The 21,935-nt window shown below is 33.6% G+C and overlaps 1 protein-coding gene across 12 annotated transcripts in view; it reads left to right on the forward strand.

Annotated features, from left to right (window-relative positions):
* Window positions 1-21,935, forward strand: part of LOC108972734 (insulin-like growth factor-binding protein complex acid labile subunit) — a 168,807-nt gene that overhangs the window by 77,471 nt on the left and 69,401 nt on the right. Inside the window, exons 1-2 of one of the 12 annotated variants that reach the window (XM_018939489.1) lie at window positions 3,182-3,226; window positions 7,281-7,347. The exons of the other annotated variants lie outside the window; for them this stretch is intronic. The gene's annotated coding sequence lies outside the window, so the exon portion shown is untranslated. Of the gene's footprint in view, window positions 1-3,181; window positions 3,227-7,280; window positions 7,348-21,935 lie in introns of those variants that run through there. 12 annotated transcript variants of the gene reach the window in all.

The raw sequence follows: 21,935 nt of genomic DNA on the forward strand, positions 1-21,935 counted from the left end.
ACAATAATAATAGCAATAAAGTATTAAATTTTTTCAAATAAATTTTTTTTTTATATTTTCAATATGTAAATAAAAACACTTTAAATATTCAAGATAATTAATTTTTATTTTCCTATAAAAAACCACCCTCCAAAGAATTCATGAAAATAGGCATAAGTTACCAGACTGTTACCTTAATGTCAATGATGCATTTAGTTATTGATTATTGCACTTAGAGTAGTTTTAAATAAAACCGTAATACGGGAGAGACCGGGGTTATAATCCGATTTCAACAGGGTGAGTAGGTAATTCAAAAAGATATGCTTTCAATGAGTTTGTATATTGAACTGTTCAGATTTTTCTAGCATTAATGCAATACAGTTTTTTAACCTTTTTGTGGAGCTTAGTTAAAATATTCAATTCCATATAATTTTCAGTATAAGACTCCTGAAGACAAAATTTATCCTTAAGCATAACCTATTTTTTAATCATGTTGATACCATTTTCAACCAACGTCGAAAATTGTGTTCAGAGAGTAGACTTTTGCAAGCGTTGCTGGTGGTGGCCGTGCAAAAGAAATTGAGTTCCATACGTAATGGCATCAAACGCATTTTCAGAGGAATAAAAATTTCATTCATATCCCAAACCGTTTTTGTTTTATTTAAAACTTTTGTAGGGCTCTTATCGAAATCCTTGTTACTTCCAACAACTTTTGGAAGGCTAATATGTATATTCCCGACTTTCGCTACTGCTATCAAATACTCTCATAAGAAATTGGTTTGACACTCAAACTCTGTCATATTTTTATTATTTTACAATCGTTCAATTTCTATAAGTCAGCACCTTTGTATATATTTGTGTATAATTGTATTTTATGTACATATATTGGTTGCAATTAAGTTTGCAATAGTCGCAGATTATATTAAGTTGCCTCAGGTGAACATTTAAACCATTCAAAACCTCGAAGCCCGATCAGCTCGGGCATGTCAAAAAGGTATGTATGTATGTTAACTCAGCAGCATACATATATGGGGTCCACATATATGTACATATGTATGTATATACAAATATACATATACATATATATATACATATACATATGAGAACAGATGAGCACTTACTTGACATTCCCCCACAAATCAAAACAAATAAACACACTCTAAGGCGCAGTGTCGTCAATATTTTGACATATGTTTTTACTTTAAGCTGACAACTAGAAATTTAACCGCAAACATAAATATGAAGAAGTGAAACTCAAATAATAAGCACTCGGACAATTTCTACAAACAAAGTGGAATGATACTCAGCTGTGAAGTAAAACGGTCCAAGTGGAGGAAGAAGAAAAAATATGAAATAGAAGAACAGACACATATTTAGAAATCTTTTGTGAACATCTTATTTTAGAAATCAGGGAAAAATGGGCTTCAAAAGTGAAATGGCGCGATGTATACCAAACTGTTGCACACATTAAAAGCTACTCCAGAATAGCTATCACATTTGACGAATGATGACACTTAAACGCAACAAAGATGAAATATAGTATAACTTCGTGGAAGTGCAACGAAAACAGCGGCATTGACAATAACAGCAGTTGAGTGCTGCTGTCAAGTAAGGTCAGCGCCGATATGTAGCGTCAGTCAGTGAAAAAAAAAAGAAACAAATTGCTGTAACCGTATGCAAAGAAAAAAGGAATTTTATTTTTTTTTAATATAGAACTTTAGTCGTTTGTATGGTTTTTATGTTATGAATCCTCATTACTTTATTTTTTTCTTTTGTTACAAAGAAGCGAGGCCTTCAGTCATCTGTCCCCTTAATCTTAACTTACTCTAGAAATTCAGTAGCATTTTAGAGAATAATCCCAACTATGAGGAGATGAATATCCTAAGACCAAGGTCCGATATTTTTCAGTCTAACACAGCTGGTGAACTTATTTCACAAATCTTTTGATGTTGTGTTGTGTTAACTAACGGCTGCTTGAAAGAAGCAAGAGTATGGATTGGGTTTGGTATTCAACTGATTGTTAATCAATAGACTTGATCGAGCTGATGATTGGTTTTGATTGTACAATTTTTGAGGAACATATAAACAATGCTTCGTTTTTTTTTTTTTTGTGAAACCAGTGCTTCGAATTTCGAACTCATAATTCAACGCGTGGGTGCCAATCACTCTTCTTATACTTAAATAATAAATTTGGATTAAATTGTAAAATTATTGCTGCCATCCGTAGCGCAACGAAAGTATGAATCTTTTATATATTTTTTTCTTTACCACATTCGTCTACGCTCTTCTTTTAATATATTTTTATCTCCTAATAATATTTAAAACTGCATTCCCTTTCATTTTTGATATGCAAATAAATAACTTTGACTGCATTTTAAGCTGCCAGCGGGATACAATTATATTTCATTAATGAATTAAATTTTGAAGAGGCGTTTCCCGAGAAGAATATCATCTGTAGTGAAAGTGCTTAGTGAGGTATTATGATACTTCACTGCGCACCACTGTGCTAGTTGTCGCATTTGATATTTTTTAATTTTTTTGGATTCGCCGTCATATTTAGTGCTTTACTTGAGTGGAGATGGCACTGCTGCAAGACGCAGCCAACCAGCCGGAGACGCCGAAAAGCTGCCCGCTTACAAGCTTTTGTATGCACACCATGCTTTGGTCTGCCGCTTTCTGGGTATCTGTTCAGCGCTCAGCTGTCGGATGCGTCATGCAATAGTTTGAATATTGTTTTTCCACATTATTTATTTAAACTAATTTTATTTTCAGGTCTTACTTTTGCTTTGACGTTTTCTCCTCTCGTATTTCGTTTTGTTTTTCCTCTTTGCATTCGTTTTTTTTTTTTTTTTAACTTGTCAGCGAGTGAAAAATGCTCCACGGAAAGTGAAACCGGCAACTGAAAAAATTTAAAGAAAAAAGTCGAATATCGATATAAATACTGCCAACAGAGTTGCGCGTGCATACAAGAAGGCAGCTTCAAGTCTGGTGAAAGATAATATGAAGATGCAGCAGAGGCGTTGAAGTTGCATCAACGCTGCCGGCGAAATGGAGATTTTCAAATTGCATTTGTGAGCAAAGAAAACAATGTTAATAAAAGGTTTTAGTTACTCTACTTTTATATGTGTGGGCAGTATGAGCCCAGATACACTATAGAGTGGATATCAGAGATAAGGAGATGTAAAATTTCTTTCTCACTGGAAGTGAGAGAACAATTTGCTAAACGTGAAGATCTTCAACGTAAGCAGTTAAGTTACTTTATTTTGAAATATATTTTATATCAAAACAACTACTTACGTCTAACTGAAAAAATTAACGAAATTTCTGAATATCTTGAAAATAGAATTGCCGTAGAATGAATTAATATGGAATGAAAATTGAGTAAATATTCTAACAAACTAAGCTATGTAAATACATCAAAAAGCTAAAAGAATGTAGGAAGTTATATCATACAGTAGGCTGAATGTTTTCATTTATTGATTTATTAATTTTAATTTTTTCTAAAAGTACTAATCTTTGTAGTCGAAAAGAATTATCCGAAATAACCAAATTTTTTTATCAATAAATAAGAACTTGAACTCGTTGCTATAGTAGTTTTTAGCAGAACGAAAACATGAAGTTAGTATGACAAAAACACCAATTCTTCTTCTCCCAGCCTACTCTCAAGCGCTCAGGTATTTTACTTTACATTAACATTAATTTTTCAATCATAAACATAATTCTGCTCAGCAAATATAAATTGTATGTATATTTATTTAAATATATTTAATGCACTGAAAAGGTTAGCTGCTTAATTATCTCTTGATTTTGTTGGAATTGTGCCTTTGTTGTATTATTTGATTTTTATTGTAGTTTTTACTTTAAGTTGCACATGGTTAAGCACAATTTTTTTTATGTTGTTGTTGTTTTTATTTTTGTAACACAATTTTGTTGCATTTTTTATATTGTTGTTGTACAGCACACGCGTTGTATGCAATAAATTTTATTAAGTGCCAACCATAATGCTGTTGTTGTTGATTTTTAGTATTTTCTTTCTATTTTTCTTCTTCAAATGCATTATCATTATGCTTTTCTTTTAATTTTCATTTCACTTTAAAAGCATTTGCGTTCATTGCCCACACGCATCTCTAATAAATGTACATATGTATGTTCATGCGTTTGTATTAATAGCGTGTAGGCATTTGTTGCTGCAACACCCATCCAATCGAGCAACTTAAGACATTCATCTAATCAAATTTACTAAACAATCTATTATTTATCATTTCAGAGTGGGCATATAAATAAGTATAAAATTTAGTTCGGGTGACGTACATATGTATGTGTTTGTGTGTGCGAGTGTCTGGCATGTGTACGCCCAAACGACATACCGTTATGCATTTTCGTGTGCAAGTGATTAAAGAAATAAGTTTTCATTTTTCACATTTGAAAGCAAAAGCGATCTTTACTGGCCATATATGCATACGTATATACACATACAATCATATTTGAATTAGATTTTATACAGATTTATGCACATACCTACCTGCACTATAATTCCCGTTGTCTCCACTTTTTTAAACGTCCTGAGAATGCACTTCATAATTATGCCATTGGAATGTGTCAAATGCATGTTGGCCTACTCGCATTCACGCGCCTATTAAGCACGCACATCACACAGACGTATGTACAAATAAAATGTTTTTCAAAAAAGCAGAAGATCAGTGGTTAGTCAGTATGCATTACTACATAAACGCATTTATTTATTTATTTTTGTTTTCGTTTCGCTATTATTCGTTTGCCGTTCGGCCCATTGGCTGCGCCGGTGACGTCGGCAGTGGCAATCCAGCGCTTGTGCTTTCAAGTTCAATAGTCGGCGCGCCGCCTTGGTTAGCTACACGTTAATCTTCGCCGCGTATGTGCATTAAATTATAAATGAAATAAATTTTTGTGAAACTCCTCATTGGAAAAATGAAGCAATTAAGTGTGTTAAAATGTCTGCCGGTGCAGTAGCAAAAAGAAAAGTGGCAATTAAACCACAGTGTGAATCATTTAGTGGAAATGTCCAATCGTGTTGGGTTTGACCTAAATTCGTTTGTTATCTTGTGGAGCTATTTCGTTAGAAATTGTATTAAATATTATACGCCATGAAATTCATTGATCACTTTTTTGTGCTGAAATGTGCCTTAAAAAGATTATAGTACCACGGTGAAGGAAAATATGCCAAGAGTTCAATTCAAAAAGTTTTAAGAAGCAAATATTCATAAATACATTAATTATTTCATTTGAAAAATAATATTAATATATTCGGTAAGAGTTAAAAAATATATTTTAAAAAATTTAAAAATTTTGACTATATATTTTTTAAACAATTTATTCATAAAAAGTGTATACAAGTGAATCCAAATAATTGGTACTCAAACATATGAACTGTTGCATATGGTGAGTGTGAATATACTATATGAGCTTTTAAAAACAACAAAAATTTTTTGCCTTGTCTAGGCCCTAATTAGCAATCCTCTCGATTTGTTTAGTCGAAACCTTATAGTTTTTTCACTGAAGTTCTATACAACCGATTTACTTGAAATTTTGTGCGAACCTTCTTTATATAATCCTTTATCTTTATATAATCCTTAATCCTTTGTTTTTATTATTTATTATATTATTATTAAAAAATTATTTTTATTTTCAGAGTCGCCATTTTTCCAAAAAACATTTTTTTCACGTTCCCTCAAATAGGGACTATAATAGCATCCTTACTGATTAAGAATTCTTTTGATTTTTTTTTTGTAGACCACCAGAAGAGTCAGGATCAATGTCACCAGGATGCGTCATTTTTTGTTACACCTGTCTCTCCCCCCCTCTAATTATTTTAATTTTTAATATTTTTTTGTAAAATTTTTCTGTATTCTTTGGATATCAATAAAAGCACCATAAAAAATAGATGTTAAAAATATTTTTGGTTTTGGTTTTAAATAAAATTCAAAAAACTGCCCAAAATTTGATTTCTAGAGTAGAATACCCTCTTAAATAATTGTTAGAAAAATATCATTTTGCCTCCTCCCGTCTTTCGTTTATAACATAAAATATCGTAATATGATGAAATAAATGTATCATTTTTGAGGCTAAACCGAAGAACTTTGCCAGCAACTTCGAGGATACGTTTTTTGGGGCGGAGTTAAAACGAAATCACACATTTAAAACCAATACCAAAATAAAAACTCATAAGCTGTAAAGTGATCGCCAGAAACCCTCAAATAATTTTAAATTATAGTAAAGTGTAAGTCATTATTTCACAATTCTGGTGAACTCTGGCGAGTCACACATTCACTTGATACACCCTTCAATTTGGTTTTAAGAAACGACCCGTTATAAAGCAAGACCACAGCTGCAAATATCTTATTTAGATTTAAAATAGATTAGTTATATATCTATTTATATGCTATAAGCACATTTCAGCAAAAAAAAAAAGAATATTAAAACAAATTGTAGTAACTCCACAAGATCTTCGTAGACACCGCTTACACGGTTATAGCCGAGTCGTTCTTCCTTTTCGCTTTTTGTCGCCACTTCGTTATACCGAGTTTAGCCAGATCTTTCCAACGGAGTGGAGGTCTTGCTCTTCTTCTGCTTCCCCTGTCAAATACTCTCAGAGCTGGAGTGTTTTCATCCATCCGGACATGACCAAATTTCTCTTGATTCGCTGAACTATGAACTATGTCAATGTCGCTCATCACTCTATCGACTGCTTTATTCGGCGGCCAATGCTCAAAGGACCATAAATATTCCCCAAAACCTTTCTCTCGAAAACTCGTAACCGACTTATCGTATGTTGTCATCGTCCATGCCTTTTGCAACATATAGCAGCACGGTAATCGCATTGTCTCTATTGAAACGTAATATGTAGCTTCGTTTACAAAAACGTGGTTTATGATAAAACAAAGAGCCAGATCACGATAAACTTCTTCAGTATAACAGTATTCAGTAATAGAGGCTGTTAATTTATTTCGACTTATTCCATTTTCACATACTACAAGTATTACTCAGCAATAAAATAATTCATTGTATATTTCGTTCTTCATATGTGTATAACTGCTTTAGCTCACACATGCAGGAGACTTTAAAACTTAATTTTGGTTAGATTTCATATCTTTTACTATATTCACAATTCTCAAGTCTTTTATGCATTTGCATATTAATATTTCAGAATTTATTTCGACAATTTTATTTCCACAAAATTTATCAAGATATGCATGAACATGACATTTATTTAATTTACAAATTAACATATATTTCAAAGAACTTATTTTATTTTTTTTTTACAGAGTAATAAACAGTGTTCCATGTCCATAAGCTTTTACAACAACAAGTTATATAAGAGCAATTCTAAAGGTATGTTTGTCTTTATTTTTTATTCGTTGGATTTTGCGAATAATTTAAAATCCTGATTGAATGCGAAATAGAATACTTTTAATTTAAAATTCTTTACATTTTTATAAAGCGAACATAAATAATTTATATATCGTTATGCCGGAATTTTAGCCGTAAAATGATGAATGCTCCTAAAAAAATTTAAAGTGCAGAATATGGCATTTTTTTTAATAAAAAATTGCTTTTTAAATTCCTGTTCATTTATATCAATTACCGTTTGCATACTTTGCGTGAAATGCCGCTTCCGCTTTTAGCTTGCACATACTCAGCAGGTTATATAATATTTGTATGTGGTCATACAAACACTAAAAAGTCATCAAGTCTTGGGTAATTGCTTCTGCCACAAACTATTTGCTGCCTAATAGCTTAACTTCAAACGTTTCACGGTGGTGTGACTAAATAAATGATTTCATATTTTTTGCCACAGATTTTACCAACATATATACATACTATTTTTATAGATTTATATTCAGATTTAGCAGCAACACCAGAAATACAATTACGAAGAGCAAAAACGATTGTGAATTTACCATACAATTTCTTGAAATTCCTTTTCCGTAATACGAATTTGCCAGCGAAACACATAAATATTTCAGCAGAAACTAAAAAAACATTATCTTTGGTGGCCCCAAAGGTAAAATAACCTGCATAACTATAAAAGATTCCTAACAAGAACTAGATTTCGATCTCGTTAAATGAGAAAATTTTTCATACTTGTTTCCGATCGCTAAAGGCTATACTAGTTAATATGATGAAATTATTCCTTCGGAGATAGAACCATTAACTCAGACAATAACTCATGCCAAATTTGCGAATAAGTTTTCCATACATTCACTTGATTCCAATTATTCAGTTTGAATGGCAGCTATGCGATATAGTGGCCAGATTTCGTCCGCTTCGCAAATGCTGCATTTCAAATCGATATCTCGAAACTGATGGACTAGTTGGCGTATATACAAACACACGGATACGCCTAAATTGGCTCAGCTCATCATTCTGATCATTTATATATGTATATGTGTATTATATAGGGTCTCCGACGTTTCCTTTTGGGTGTTACAAACTTCGTGGCAAATTAAATTTACCCTGTTCAGGGTATAAAACAATTCGCAATAGCGAAATATATTATATGAAACATGAAAAAGGAAATGAAAAATGAAAAAATTAAGTTTAACTAAAATTCCGCTTAATTATCAGCGATTTGCTGCGCTTGCTGCTAGTGGCTGCGCCAACAGCTTTGTTATAATTTAAGCGGGTCTCCGTTGAACAACACTGTATCTGCCTGCCGAGTGAATAATTTGCATTTGCGTTGAACTATGGGAAATGACAAAAAATCAGCTGAATAATTGCGTTAATATTTTTCTGCATTTTAAATATAATTTCTTAATTTTGACAAACGAATCTATTATTATCATCATTACCAAGCCTAATCTTTGTCAGAGATTTTAACTATCCAAATTCCAATTTTGAGTATTAATATTTATTATAAATAATCCAGGTCTAGAGTTATTGTAAGAAAGCACCCATAGCACTCCGTTTTCAGGATGCTCGGCGAGGACGCAAGAGTGGGAATTAGGTATAACTCCGCGACTGTAAGAGGCTACCCAGAAGCATGACCCATAAGGTCTTACTTTTATTTGCCTATTAAACTATAATTGAGGAATTTAATATTACAAAATTATTCTTTTAGTATTCATTTTCTCGCAATAGTTGGGCACAATCTAGTTCTAACCGGAATTAAGGAGCTTAACTTAGAACCTGGAGTTCAATTAGTCAACTTCCTCTGAATCCTAATTGATGCTTAATTAAGTAGCTCATGAAATTTTAATTGTTGTTTAGTAATCAATGAATATTTATATCTCTTGGATTCTATAGACAAATATATATTTTCTTTATGGACTTTAACAGTTATTATGAACTTGGCATGAGTTTAAAAAATACTGATCGTTGGGTGGCGCTGCAGTTATTAAATTTCTAAATTTTGGTATTCGGCTACCTCTTTAATTTTGGTATTTTTTTCCAAAGTTTACTACAGAAGCTGAGAACAAGGTGTATTTCACAACATATCCGATATCTTTGAATTTAGCGGCTAGTGCCGCTCACTGTCCAGAAAGACTGAAGAAAAAAGTGGAAACCCGTTTTTATGGTACTAAGTGCAGTCTATTTGGTGCATACCGACGTTAACAGTTGCATTAATTCGCTGTCAAATTGAATGTCGAAGCCAGTTGTTGTTTGTTTCTTCCCTTCTACATTTACCCTCTTTTTTTGCACAAATAATTTGTTCGTTTGTTACACGTTTTGGGGTTTTCAAAAAACGTGTACAACGTTACACGTTGCCTATTTTAATTTGTATTTACTTCACTTTAAGCTGCATTATTTGTAATAACTACAAAAATAGTAAACAAAAACTTATCTATATGCAATAACAACATCTTGCAACCGTAACTAAAAGTAACCAAAGGCAGCAAAAGCAAGAGTCCACGGCGTACTTGCAAGATGCAATAAACGTAAACTGCGGTTTGCCCAAAAATTTTAAGTAAATGCAAGGGAAGCCAAGTCAAATAGCGCAGGAGAGCGGCGGAGCGCATAGCAGACTCGCTTGAAAACCCCAAAACGTGTGCGCATTAAAATTTTGAGGTTTCGCTGGTTTGATGGTTTGCAAGCCGCCAAGTTTGCGCCGTTGTACATAAATATATACTATGTACATAAATATGTGTGTTGCAACAACACTTTCATATAACTCACGTTATTTAATGCTTTTTTATATGGATATATGAATGTATGGGCACATTTCGCAATACATATTTATAGGCGCCTGGGCTTTTTGCCGCATCGCTGTGGCAGCATTGTTTGTTGAGCCGCAGTATTATCCGCACAGATACCCATTCTGAGCACGCTGGCAAACAACGCGTAAGCAAACAATGAAAGCACCTCACTGCTGCCTGTGTGTATGTGCAATTTTATACACCCTTGCACTGTTGCATTGTTTTAAGCGCATAACAAGTGTGCAAGGTATTTAAAATTTTATGACAGGCGCTTTCATACTTTTATTGTTTTCTCCGTTTTTTGGTTTACACTGATGTCCTTGTTGTTGAGTTTTTGTTCTGTTTTGCACTTTCGCTTTGCTCTTGACTTCTTTTATTTTGTGCTATTTAATTCATGATTTTCCACTAATTTATCTCATTTAACTTATGAAAAACTTAAATAAACTGCGTTAATTTACCGAGTGCATATGTCTGGTTTGCTGTCTTGGATTTTTCACAAATATGTTTTAATAATAATTTCGAATTTTTTGAACTTGCCACACCTTATTGTACACATACACTATGTTGGAAAAAACTTCCTCTCGAGAATGTTTCTACAACAAATCGTCATAAGTAAGAGATTTGTAAAAAATTGTGAAAACACCGTTTCAAGACTTTTTTTTACATTTTATGTGTAAGTTTCTCACGCTAGGATTTATACTTGACTGTAATGAAAGAAAACCAAACTGTTAGAAGAATATTAAACTCAGAATAGCTCCTTAATTTAGTCCATTAGAAATTATTAACAAATTGGTATTCAATTAAGAGTAAATTAGGGATCATAACGTTATATTCTGTACTAGTCAAGATTTAGGCTCCTTAATAAACTACTCCTTTTAAAACTACAAGTAGATTAAGACTGAATTAAGAAAATTATTTTTAATTTGTTCTTAACGCTCTTAAAGAACTGCAAAACTCTCCAGTTGGGTTAATTATAAAATTGTTTTCGAAGAATTCGATGAGTAAACTTCATTATATAGCTCAAGCCAAGACTCGTAATTTTTTTTTTTATTATTAATACTCATTAAAACTTAATCAAAATTAGCGTGTAACAAACTCTCTTACTAATTAGAAGATTTCTTTGATATTAACAATTACAAAAAAAAATTGCTAATTGCTTAGATTAGTGAGTTGTCTGAGGCTGTTTAAGGAATTCATTATTTAACTTGAAGCCCAGTCAACTTCAGCTCAATTTTCAACTTTTACTAGTAAAACACTGCTTTTTACCATAAATCAAAGCTTCTGCTCTGAGATTTTTAAGTTAAATAAATCCTTGTATTTCGTTTTAACTTAGGTCGCCAACAAACGTTTTAAAATTTCTGATCTAATTGAGAAATTTTTCGTGGTAAGTGGGCTATAATAACAGACGTTTTTATATTTCCATTCTAAAACTTTGCTCTAAATTGCACTAATACTAAAGCAAAACAAGGTAAGCTAAGCAAATAAATTCTCACCTGTCAATTCGTAGAACTTTGTACGAGTATGTGTAAAATTCGAAAAGTGCTCAAATAAATTTTAATTTTCTGAACGATTTTAAAATTTTCGAAGGTCAAGTGTGGCTTAAAGCTGCTGCTGGCAACTACATTGGCTAATGTTTCCTCATAAAATAAATACAAAGCCGTAAAAATGCTTACATATGTATATTTGTACAGCTACGCTTTATATTTATTCTGAAAACAATGAATATGTATTATTTTGGCTCAGCACAGCTGCTTACCTTCTCGCAAGCGTAACCACATACATGTTAACAAATGTTGTATTTAACACTTGTCAAAATATTACATTATGTACAGAAGTGTGTGAATGTGGCAACTTAATAATTCAGAAATTTTCTGTTTATTTGTATAAATAATGAGGTAAAAATTACAGTTTAATATGTGAATACTTGTAGATGCGTATTGATGTTTTATAGTGTGGATCGAAATTATTGAGCAAATATTTAAAATTTTTTTTAAAAATAGGTTTAACATAGTCCCACAAAGTTATAAGTTAATAAGAAGCGAAAATATAGCGTTTATCATTTATTCTTTGAGGATTATCTCTTTCACATGTTGGCGGTGGCTACGTCTCATTTGGTCCATCCATTGAGCCCAATTTTCGTTCACGCATTCGAACATTTCGACTGGTAACTGGCGAATTACACGCATGATGTTTTTTCCAGACCTGAATCGAAGCGGTATTGTCCGCATAGACTTTGGACTTAATGTACGTGTATATCTGGTATCACACGATCTTGGTAGATAATCGACCGGCCCAAATAATGAAATTATTTACTCATCGAAGTGTTCTCTAAATTATGTGTGGGAAGTGGTGCCGTCTTGCTGAAACCCAAATGTCGCCGAGATCACGAGCTTCAATTTCAGGCATTAAATTGTCGGTCATCATGACGCGATAACGGTCGCCACTGACAGTTACGTTTTCACTGGCATTATTTTTGAAAAATAATAGACCGATGATTCCACCGTCCCCCATACCATACCAAATCTTTTTTTTTCTGGATGAAAAGGCAGTTCGTGAATCTCTACAGGAGCTCTTAATCTCAAATGCGCTCAGTAGGCCGATTATTTTGTGCATAAGTTGAGCGAAGCGCAAAAAACACATTCTTTATAGAAAGTGCTTTTTCGTAATAAAGTTGCACATTTGTTAAATTTTCCATCACGAAATGGCAAACAACACTAAACTAACACAACATGACAGCTTTACACGACTCACTCGTGATCCGTCAAAAAAATACCTCTACTTAGATCACCCGTTATCATTCAACATGGTGAGAAGATGGAATATTTTCTTTTTTGATATCATTCGGGTATATTGAGATGTGCTGAATAACTGACTGTCTGTCTATCGGTCCGTTCAAGCAGTAACTTGAGTAAAAATTGATATATATCTTAATGAAACTTAGTATGCAGGTTCCTTAGTACGAAAAAAATCGAGTTCGTAGATGGGCGTAATTGGATCACTGCCATAACTAAGGACTAAATTAAGATAGTAGCAATGGACACCTGTGGATAAAAATTTTGAAAAAGGGGCGCGGCCCCATAATTTGTTTAATGTGGATATCTCCTAAACCACTAGAGCCACAACGACCAAATTCCCCCAGCGTAAATATTAAAGATCTCCAACCGATAATGTGAAAATGGATGAAATCGGCTGATAAGGCCGCACACTCCCCATATAACTTTACTCCTCAAAACTACTAAAAGCGCGATAAAAAATTACTCAAATCTAACTAAAACTGTTCAAGACCAGAGTATGTGGCGCCAGTACATATTGTTGACTTTTGTTCAAAAATACCGGTCAATGTGTGAGATATGCAATTAAAATTTAAACAGAATACTTTTCTTGCAACAATAATTCTGTGTATCCAAAATGAGTTAATCGGGTCAATACTTTTCAGAGTCCCCATTCACCTAATATAAAGATTTTAGAACTTTCTGTTGACTTTATGCTAGATATATGGATTATCTCAATGAGAATTTCGGTGATTTCGATTTTTCTCTTATGCCGTATATATGTATGTATATGTAGGTCAGGGTATAGGTTACATTTGGTGTATGCATATAAAATATTGCTTAGATACCGATCCTCTGGTTGACGTTTTACAACGTAAGGTAATTCATTGAATTTGATTAATGCAACTTGCAAGAGTATAAAATGTTCGGTTGCACCCGAACTAAGCCCTTTCTTACTTGTTTTATCTAATCTCTTCAGAATTTATTCCCACAATATTTGCAGATTTGCAATTAAGTTTCCTCATTATAATACTTCAAACGTCCGACCCACCTTAATGTTTGTGTTTTTTCTTACTCATGCATAAAATATTTATTTGCACTCATTTACAATATTTATGTAGCCTACATTCCAGGCGTGCATTTTCAAGTTAATTGCGGAGAATTTAAAAGTGAGAAAATATTTTCCATAAATGTTAACATTTTTACACAAGCACACCGTTTGGCACATACTATATGTACTTACTTGTACATACATACGTATTGCGTGCGCAATATCAAGTTAAAATGTCTACATTTTCCTTTTAGAATATTTTCTGAATGCGCGCATGAGTAAACTTTGCCATAACAATCATTGAAGGCCGATTTATTATGATGGTAAATATGTCAGTGGTTTTAATAAAAAATTTTCGCTTGGCTGTCTATCTAATGTCTATCTGCAAATCACTTTGTCTGTCTGTCTGTCACACTGTCTAGTCTCAAAGCTTTCTGCAGACATAAAATGGTATCTCTTTATTCTCGCTATTTAGCACCATGTGTGCATAGTTCATTTGAAACGCTTCGGCTTGTTTATTTAAAGCATTTAAACGATCACTGAAGAACTTGAGATTATCAACTATGTGGATATATATTTATATAGATCTAAATATATAGGTGAATGCGATTATAATGGTTTGCTAAACGGGGCGTATAACAAATTTGAAAAACACGTGTTCTGAAATTGTTTTTGTTTTTCTCTGCGAAGTAAACAACAATGTGTTCCTTTGTATTCGCATGTGCCAACGCGTTTGCATGGTGTTGTACACCCTGTAAACATAAAATCAGGCATTACTGCGGCGAAGATTGACACAGTAGGTGGGATATTTCACACCGCTATGCGCAAACGAGTTTTATAAACTTTATGGAGTAATGGTAGTGGTTTTGTTATTTAAAGACTAAAGACAATAAAATGTGGAAGTGATTGGATGAGCGGAGTGGGTTAAATGAATTGGAAATATACATATACTCCAAAGAGCTTTCATGAAAATTGAGCGTTGTATTTATCTACTTGTAAATTGTTATGGTTTTAAAGTTGATAAAAAGCTTTTCCTTAACTGATTAAAAATTTTCTCTGGTGGCAAATCTGAAATTTTTTGTCCTCTTGCAACATGTTGCTACAGAGTTCCCTTAGCTATTGTATATAGATGAACAAATGTATTATACTCTGTAGCAACATGTTGCAAGTCTATAAAAAACAAACTTTGCAGCAGAAAAATGAAAAACACAACGCTTAGCTTTTTTTTTAGCTCTTGCCATAAAAACGTAATACTTTAATTTTTTACATTTTTGCACACTTGAATCATTTGTTATTTTTGCTTTGACTTTTGGTGTTTGGCTTTTATTATTTTTATTTTTATTGCTCTGGGACACCTGTTACAGAGCTCACAAATCAAGTAGTTGTCGAGTTGGCGTTCTAATTTCGATGTTTATTGCCAAGTACCACTTAAGCCTGCCATGTGAAACAAACCTTCCCAAACTAAAAATTTACAATCATTTGTTGAGCTCTAAGGTTTAATGTTATAGCTTTTTGGCGATAGAACGATAAGAAAATTGTTGAAAATAGTAAACGGCATTAAATTTTAAATAAAGTAGTTACATATAACAACTACTATATTATATATTAGCTGTATATATTGGGCTATAAATTTTTAATGCAGTTTACAGCTATATAATTTTAATCCGGAGCAGTTTCAAGTGATCTTTTATTTATTTAATAATATTAACAGAAACTACATAGTTTTCTGGGAAACTCTTAAATATAATAGCTTCGTTATTATTATTTCTTGTGCCAAGATTTCTGATTGGACTTATATTTTTTCAACAAAGTGAGTATTATTATTTAGCTATAAAGGGTCGATCTCGAGGAAGACCTCCGAAAAAAGAGTAACGCGAGGAATATTCTTTCTACTGAAAATTTACTCAAAAAAATAAAAAATCTGTAGATAATTATTACTACAGATGAATACGTAGAATTAAAATTTAGAATGCAACTAATTTCCATAATAATATGGGGACACAAGTTTTGGTCGATTTTGGTTAGAATACCATTATTTTATTCGTATTGCTCGTCATTTGGTGGCTTTAAGACACAACAAAAGTGCGTCCAAAGCTTCAATAAATTATTTAGAACTAATTCAGTGCAGATACCGGTTTTCTTTTATACTGTAAGGGCGAGGTCATACCTTAAAAAAAGCATTTCAGTTTCTGTATATATATTTTATGTGTTTTATTAGTCAAAGTTCAATACTTTTAACTAACCAAAAATGCTTCTGCCCCACATATTATCGAGCCGCTTGGTTTTACGAATTTGCATAAAGTGAAAGCTCTTAAGTGACAGCTTCTTGCATCCTTATACTTCTACTTTCAGCTTATGCATCCACCTTATGTGTAATCGAACTGTTGCAACCAAACAGCTTGTAGCCGCATATTAAGGCCAATAAAGCCTACACCTATCAAAACGATCACTAATATCGACCAGTACCAGTGGAAGCTCGAAACATTTTCAGATTAATTATACTGCAGTGAAAGCAAAATTAGGGTGATAACGCAAAAAATTGCTAAAAGAAGCCAACGCAAGAAGCACATGACGTTAGAGCGCCCACTTGAAAGCTGCTTTTCTATGCACAACTTCATTAACCAAAAATTAGTCAATTTTAGCTTTTGACTTTACCGCTACTCTAAGCGTAATTTGCGTAAAACTCACTGCGCACCAACATGCCCCATAGATAATTATAGTAAAAGTATGTGTGTGCATTTGCAGCAAACAAGCATCCTTGGTATGCTGTGACAGCTTTAGGTGTGTAAGCTTTTTGCCATTTATCCCTGTAAACCGTCTAATATGCAAATTCCGTTTTCCTTATACAAATTAGACAACGAGAGTGGCACGTACATATGTAGCTACATATGTATGGTATGTGAGGGATTTGGTGGAGCACATGCGTGCGGATAACGGTATATGTTCTCCATTTAACACACACACACAGATATTCCGAAACTGGATTGCTTTCTGTGGGTCTTCGGCTAAGCTGCATAAAACCCACTAAATATTCATGTAAACTTGAGTGGCAGGATCTGTCAATAGGGATGTGTTAGAAGAATCAAGTGCGGGTATCTGCGTCAGTGTACACACATGTGTATGTTTAGTTGTGGTTTTGTATTTCATAACGGAGGCAGGCGGAGGCCTTGTAAGTGAGCCTAGCTAGGCCACAGACGTAAAGCTAAGAATCACGCTTGCCACACTTGATTTACGGCCAAAATATACTATCTTACACATTACACATACCTAAGTAATATAGTATACTTTTAGTTCAGTGTAGTTGGCAGTTTGTTTTGCTTTGGTGACCTGTTCGTATTTGTAGGCTAAGCTCGCTAGACGTTGTACTTGCCACATACCCCAACATATAGGTACCGATGTATACTTAATAACACAACTATATACAGTAAACTTCTAAACATTTCTTCATGTATATAAATATGTATAGATATACGGGTATTTGTAGCAAGGGAGTAGATTTGTTGACTCTGCACAATATTTGACTGACTTTCTTTGGCAGCTTGCGCACTTAAACCATTTTCTAGTCTAAGCTTTTAGACACTATTTACAGTTGGTACACATATTATGTGTACAAAATATTTCCAAGACGGACTGTATGACAAAGAAGTATATGTATGTATATTTTGATAGACAAAATGACAAACAACAATATAAATATACAGACAGTTAGACTTGCAATCGGTATCGAATTGCTTGTTTGACTTGTCATTGGATGCTATTGTGATGGTTCATGTGACATATGAGGCATGGAAAGTATTAAGTATAATGAAATAAGGACATATATGTGAACTAGATCGATTCTGCCTAATTTTGAACTAGTCGAAATTTATGTGAAATTAGAAAATTGTTGCTACTTGAACCAAGTTTGTTCCAAAAATTGTTGTACTCATTTATTTAATTTCTGCGGGTGCGATCATTCGATCTGCGTCACGCAACAAACTAAAAGAAATATTTCCTGTTATTGAAATTTTAATTATGCAATACCGCTTTTAGAATGATATAAAATACCACCTAAGTATGCTATTTAAGTTGACGCCCCGACTATATTGATACTGTACAATACTTTTATACAGAGTACAAACTGAAAGATGCTGCAACTTTATATTGTTCTCTGTATTGTTTTATATACATACATACACATATATGTACATGTGGATGTGGATTTAATTTTCGCTTTGCTTTAATAACCAACTTCTAGCTTTCAGCCATTTTCAGCCTATTTGTCTATCATTTTAAGCACATTTCACATCCTCCCGCTTGGCCTAGCTCATATATAAAGCTCAATTTTTGTTGTTGTACACTCGCACTGTTCACTTAACGCCGGCTATACCGCAAATAAGCGCAACTTTGGCGCTGGTTTCACTCTTCCATGCTTCTTTATGACACTTTAGCTTAAGCCAATGCAAAGTCCACTCGAGTTTATTGTAAATATGTACATATTGTAGTATGTATCATATTTATTTACGCTTTGTTTGTTAGCTTTTATACTTTGTTTACATGCTATTTTTGACCAATTTTTTACACACACATAAAATTTTCGTTGTCGGCTTTCGAAAGCCACGCTTCCAAACAAACACCTACGCACATACCATGAACATATAACATGAGCAGTCGACTTATATGTATGTGTTTGTTATTTTTGTTTGCATATGTGGATGAAGGGCCTACTGACATTCTAATATTTCTACTTCGATACTTTGACTTAGCGACTCTACACATCCGCAACTTGCTAAAGAACGCATATATTCAGAATTTCTACTCTTTGCCCTCTATTGAATTCGTCTATTGCTTATTTCGTGTTCGTGCCACATGCACCATTTCAGCACTTCAGTGGCAGTAAACATTGGCAGTTCATAGGCAATGCTAACAAATTCGTTACAGATTATATTCCACTCGTAGACTACATAATCGAACGTCTATATGATAATAACCCGCATACTCATATGTATATATGTACAAGTATACTTAATAATGGCGTATAGCGGAGCATGAGCGAATCGAATATAACAACGTGACTAATACTTGAACCACTCGTTCACTTCCTCTAATCTCTAAACATCGCCATACTTGAGAGAAGAGAGAGTATCTATTCATTGACAAAATATTGGTTTTCTGAGCAAACGAGCATCAAATGATGTTGTCGATTTCCATGCCACTTACACGTGCCACATACATAAGTTTGAATGTGAATTGATTTTGTTGAATAGACGTGTGCTGCATGTTCCTTAGTATTCACCACAAAGTGTCCCACGCAGTCAAGTTGGTACGTGTCGATTTTGCTTTGATGTTCTAGGCCACTTACGCTATTGTGTGCCTAGATGTAGTGGTATAGGCCAGCAAAATAGGCGTAGCATAAATTTCTGGTTGCCGCAATTTCCTTTGCTTTCTTGCTGAACTTATTTGAAGTCTTCTGGTTCGTAATTATAAATAATGTTTAGTTTTAAACTTAAATTTTACATTAGAATGTTAAAAAGTCGATTTTTTGGGGAATAAACAAAAAATTCTGTCAGCATTGTTTTCAAATTTAAAGACTGTGTACTATTATTGAAAATATTTGAAGGAGAAGCAATTAAATATTAAAATAAAAGAGTTAAACGCGATATCCGTTGACGCTATTAAACTATTACAGTGATTTCAGCATTCTCCTTGAATGAAACCTAAAAAGCCTTTATTAGAAGCCTTTCCTCTGTCCTACGGTCTGAGAAGAGAATAACTCGATATTTTGTAATCCATTAAAACTATAAAAGAACTAAGCTCCTATAGAAGTTCTGTACAAACTCCGCGAATATCGTAAGTCATCCCCCGATATCAGGAATTCTCAAGTCCTAATTTAAAAATAAAAACGATTTCTTACAGAAATTGAAATCTGTCTCTCATCCCGTGTGAACAAGCTATTTCAAAGAATCGAGATTTATGTGTTATTAATCTTAACCATTTTTAAAAAGGTATTTTTGAAATCGGAAAGTTCGTCTGGCTCAATATAAAAGAGATTACTCTTGAAATCTGAAGCATTATTTAATGCTGATACATAATTTATAGTGACAAAGATGTTGATTAAGAACTTGTAGCGATTTATATAATATAAAAATTATATATATTTATAATATATTTTTCGTTGCCATTCTCAAATAATTACGAGTTGTTGTAATTGGAGTAGATTGAATCTACAAATATGTATTTGTCAAGAAACTTTGAAATGTTCCAGTATTCTTTCCCTTCTAAGCCAATATATTTTTATAGAACTATTGGCCTTTATCTTCTGATGCTTAGAAGAAAAGTTGTTAGATGTACCCGAGGTAACAAGGATATCAGGGACAAAGTTGCTGTCGTGCACGCCAATCTTATCATGATGAATGCTTAGCATAAATATCAGTTGCAAAGAGCTTGTGCGTAATAAGATTTGTATGGATGCCTGGTTATAACTAAATCGTAGAGGATGCTACAAAGATAAGGAAGTGCAAAGAAAAGCATTTCCCCAATATTAATCAAATGGGAGCGACTGGGTGTTCTGGTTTTCTTGTGATTTACTATTGAACGGCTAGCTAGGCTTGTGCCCGGCAGAACTTTTCCGGTGTAACGGTTCTTCTAATCTCAAGAAGTCCTAGTTTTAAGAGTGTTTATGTCAATCGATTCTTGAATTTGGTTTAAGACTTCTTTATGCTCTCTCTCGCCTTCTCGATTATAAGTTTGAAACATCATTGGTCTCATAACTTAAGCCAGCTTAACAGGTCGTTTTACCTCAAGGCTGAGGAGAAAGCTCATTTTTGGTTCTATTATGGTCCTGTTTTAATTACGTAAGCCAGACATGACTGAGACTTACTAATAATAAATTGTTGATATCGTTTTTAATATTTCGTCTTCTTTGATATAGAAAAAATTTATGGAATACAAGTAATGCCATTCGGGTTGTTCCTATGTTTTACTACGGAATTTGATCAGAGCTTTTATTTGTCTCAAGCACTGGGATTCGCTAGAAATACTATTGTTTTCTGGACTACATTTTATGTCTAGAGATATGGGCATATATACTATATACATGTATATATGTACATAATAATTTCTTAATGCATCTCCGAATGTCACGGATTTCATCAATGCTGTGCCAACAAATCGAACGCAGAAACGAGTCACTCGCATGAAAAACGGTTTGCTTTTGAACTATAGAGCCGAACACAATCCAATTGAATGCCAACTTCTTGCACCAAATAAGTAAGCCACAAATGAATGGGAATGTAACAGGCACATCTACATAAGCATATCCTGTTAATACATATAATATATTTACATATATATACATATATGTATGTACAATCCATTGCCATTATATGCTTTGTAATTCTATGAGCAAGAGAAGCATGCACATCTGTAGTTTCCTGCTTACCAAATGTGTATGTGTGTGTGTGAGTATGTACATGTATGTGGTTCATTGCTGCCAACATAATAATGGTGATGTTGCAGCGATTGCTTGTACGAAGCTGCTGCTTCCGCGTCGTTACCACATATCTTGGCCTTCCTTAAATACACATTCATATATACATAGCAATAGTGACTAACATACAAATCGATGCATTTAACTATTTGTATAGCCAATGCTCGGCAGCGTCTTCTTGCTCAATTTTCTTGTACAATTTCGCATGCCTTCGCCGCTTGCGGTTAAGCTGTTTTTAACATTTGCTGCTGCAGTGTACTTATTTCGAATGGAGATTCCAAACGTAATATGTATATACTGCCTTACAACCACTTTGACCAAGATATATATGCACCGCCATGTGTAAGGATATATATAGCCAAGCTCGCTAGCATGTCGTCGGCTTGTGTCAGTACTGAATGGAACGTGCAACATGCAGCACATTGAGCCAACCATGTCGGTACTCCTTAACATGTCGATCGCCAGCGGCAACCATGGACGAGGGACGGCTTTAC

Source organism: Bactrocera latifrons, unplaced genomic scaffold (genome assembly GCF_001853355.1).
Source record: "Bactrocera latifrons isolate USDA-ARS-PBARC rearing strain unplaced genomic scaffold, ASM185335v1 scaffold_42, whole genome shotgun sequence".
Taxonomy (NCBI): domain Eukaryota; kingdom Metazoa; phylum Arthropoda; class Insecta; order Diptera; family Tephritidae; genus Bactrocera; species Bactrocera latifrons.